Source organism: Palaemon carinicauda, unplaced genomic scaffold (assembly GCF_036898095.1).
Source record: "Palaemon carinicauda isolate YSFRI2023 unplaced genomic scaffold, ASM3689809v2 scaffold46, whole genome shotgun sequence".
NCBI lineage: Eukaryota > Metazoa > Arthropoda > Malacostraca > Decapoda > Palaemonidae > Palaemon > Palaemon carinicauda.
In genome coordinates, this window is record NW_027171717.1 from 357,501 (window position 1) to 361,657 (window position 4,157).

Here is a 4,157-nt window from a genome sequence, read left to right on the forward strand (position 1 = left end):
AAGTCCAGAGGCTCCAACAGGGAAAATAGCGCAGTGAGGAAAGGAAAAATGCAAAATAGAATATTTTAAGAAAAGTAACAACATTAAAATAAATATCTCCTATATAAACTATAAAAATTTCAACAAAACAATAGGAAGAGGAATAAGAGAGAGAATAGTGTGCTCGAGTGTACCCTCAACAAGAGAACTCTAACCCAAGAGAGTGGAAGACCATGGTACACAGGCTATGGCACTACCCAAGACTAGAGAACAATGGTTTAATTTTGGAGTGTCCATCTCCTAGAAGAGCTGCTTACCATAGCTAAAGAGTCTCTTCTACCCTTACCAAAAAGAAAGTGGCCACTGAACAACCGGTGCAGTAGCCCTTTGAGTGAAGAAGAAATGTTTGGTAATCTGTGTTGTCAGGTGTATGAGGATAGATGAGAATATGTAAAGAATAGGCCAGATTATTCAGTGTGGATGTGTGTAGGCAATAGGAAAATGAACCGTAACCAGAGACAAGGATACAATGTAGTACCATCAGGCCAATCAAAAGACCCCCATAACTCTCTAGCGATAGTATTTCAACGGGTGGCTGGCGCCCTGGCCAACCTACTACCTATAAGTATTTTTTTCCCAAAACTGTGAAAAATTTAGATTTTGTTTACCTGTTTGTAACAACATAGGTAGATCTAGTATTATTTCCATGCTGATTTTCTTTATCGGCTTGAAGAACACAAAATTGATTTCATTCTGATGATTGGATAATATACATCATAACATTGTCTCTCTTATCACTAGTTATCATTTGAATAGTTTGCAATGGAACTTAAATACGTTTGCATTATATTACGAAGAATAAAAAATGTTACTCTGTTGAAAAAAAAACGTAATTTTAATCGGAAATTATCCGGAAAAAAATATACTGTTCTCGGCCGTATTTCAGTAAAATACAGGTGACTGTAATTTTACCATACTTTGTTATTATATTTTACGGAATGGTGACCTTAATATCATTCCTTTACGTCAATATATCCGTTCTTGAAATGTTAAATACCTGGTAACTTTTATTCCAGGATGTTTACCATATTTAGGACAATTTTTTAACAGTGTGGGTAAACATAAGCTTAAGAAAATAGAAGTATATTTCAGCAAAACTAAAAGCATAGTGCTCACACACATAAAAATATTTGTATATGATTTTCAAGGAATATTGCAATACAAAAAAAAAAAAAAAAATCAATCGAAAAATATCCGTTAAAAATGTACTATAACGTAATTTTGCCCTACTTTGTCATTATATTTCACGGGTTACTTGCCGTAATATCACTCCTACGCGTCAATATATCTGTTTTTAAAGTGCCTGGCAACAATTATTCCAGAATTTTCCTCGTTTTTTAATCTTATACTTTTAAACAGTATGGGTAAACATAAGCTTTAAAAAATAGAAATATTTTTCAGCAATACCAAAAGCATAGTACTCAAATACAGAAAAATATTTTTATATGATTTTCAGGGAATATTGTCAGACCAAAAAATTATTACTTCTATCCCAAGAGAAATAAAGCCTCTAATATCTATTAATTTCCCCTCATATAAAATTGAAAACTAATCTGACTCCATTTCAGTCGTTCATATTTTCCATTTTATTCAAAATCACAACGAAACAGTAACAAAGAAAAAGGGGAAAATATTTCACTTCATGAATCAGTTAATGAATTAAATATTCAGAAGACAATTATTCACCATTAGCGTAGTTCTACAATATGCAAAAGTGTCAATTATAATATATGATTTCAATACATTAAAATACACAATTTCCCATTTATTTATGATAAATGAAATAACCAACAATTTATAAATAATGCAATTTATTGCACTTTCGAAGGAACCATCTCCCTTTTTGTAACCATTTGTTTTCCCTTCGAAAGCTCTATAAATTTCATTATATATAAATTGTACTGTAGGTTATTTTATTTATAATTTCATTATTGCGTCTTAAATGTTTTTTGATAGGTTACTTTCAGTATTCTACATTTCAGAGGAAGGGAGTTGGTCCATTCGAAAGCTCAACAAATTTCATTATTAATAAATTTTAGTTTATTCAATTAATAATTTCATTATTGCATCGTATATGTTTCTTGATAGGTTATTTTCAGATTTCCACATTTCATTTTCACTTCCTGCAATTTATGGTGAAATTTAACTTGAGCTAAAATGTCAGAACCGAGACTTCGTAAATAGGTTCAAGGCCAATAAATAGAAGAGCCAATGGCTAAGAGGCAAGTCGCAATGCTTTTGCAAGTTATTTGACTTGTCTTGCTTTCAATGCGAATAATACATTTTAGGTCTAAAGTAAATTAATTGAAAATGACGATGAATAATCAACATTGGCATTTTCACTGCAAGTATTATTATCATTATTATCATTATTATTATTATTATTATTATTATTATTATTATTATTATTATTATTATTATTATTATTATTGATAATAATAATAATAATAATAATAATAATAATAATAATAATCATAATAATAATAATGATAAGGTATTTGCAAATACAGGTAATAACGCATGAATAATTGTCCTGCGTTCCATTGAGTTCGTAGACTAGTGTATTTTGAATAAATTACTCGCTTTTGTTTGGCAACTGACAGCGGTCAAGGACTTTTGCATCATAAATTGCGAACATATGATATACATTACATGATATTTAGTGTCCTTTGATTGTTATAGGAATCACACCAATGATTCAATTAACGTGAAAAATGCTTGGACGCTGAATGCCTAATTAAACAGCTCATTAGTCAACTAGATATTCGATTCGCTTGTTAATGAAGACATCTCGTTCAATAATTGCATAACAGATGAACTGAAAGAGCATATCGGTTCTGTCTCATCTTTTTATTTCAATGAATGGCAAATGCTTCAGTTACAGAATCATCATAATAGACCCATTGGGTAGCTGTTTTTTTCTTTTTTTTTTTTTTTACTACTATGCGGTAAAAAAATTCAACCAATAATTATCAAAGCTTTTCGATAACGCATTGTTACACGTTACAAGTGTATAGAACTAAAAGGAAACTGTAATTATTTCATGCATTCATATTAAATTTTCTACTATTCCATAGTTACCAGATACTTGGTTAATGTTCTTTGTCGAACGTCAAGGACCCATACGAAGCAATATATCTACAGTATTTAATTGGAACTAGATGGAGGAATCCTTCCCCCCCCCCCCTCTCTCTCTCTCTCTCTCTCTCTCTCTCTCTCTCTCTCTCTCTCTCTCTCTCTCTCTCTCTCTCTCTCCTGGTATATTTCCCTCAGCATCCATGTGTACTTCAGCAAACTATCCCTTGAACAGTTAAACGAAGGAGGGCATACGTTAGAGACATTTAAGAAACGGAAGGACGGGTTTGGTAGAAGTAAAGGCGAATTGGAGCAGGGCAGTTGGATATTCCTCTCCACTGGAGCATAATTAAGACTAATCAGGTCTTTTGTCTACTAATTAATTTTTTCTTTCTTTCTCCTCTATCGCTTTCCCTTTGCTGAATTGAATTACTTATTTGTAGAGTTTATGAATGGGCTTTTTCTTATATCTTCTTTTCCTTCCTTTTCTTGAAATGGTAACTGTCATACCATGTAATTTACTGTATAATTTTTTGCTCTAAAATATATTGATCATTTAAAGATCTTAGAAAGAGATAAATATCTCGGTTGAATTATTTTGCTCAAGGTCTATAAAAACTCGATTAGCTAATATGCCAGAATATGGATCATAATGGAGAAAGAGATAGAAAGAAATATTTTTGTTGAATTATCTTTTTTTAAGATCCATAAAAAATTGGATTAGCTACTTAACTTTCGTTCCATGATTTGCTAAACTATCAGAAAACACCTAAAACCTAGTAAATCAATGATTATAAATGAGAGTAAACTTCAAGAGAGATGGAATAGAATTAGTAGAAATGTCTAAAACAATAAAAAAAAAACCAAGATAAAATAGCAAACGATTCTGATTTCGAATTTCCGATCTCCTTATTCATTGTAGTTTCAAAAGTCCTTTAGCCTTAATGTTTTCCTAGTAGTTGTTTTTTTTAACGCAAGTAGACTGAAGATGTTGAGATTATTTAATATGCAAAGCTCTTATTTAATCGGGTATTAGCCCACTT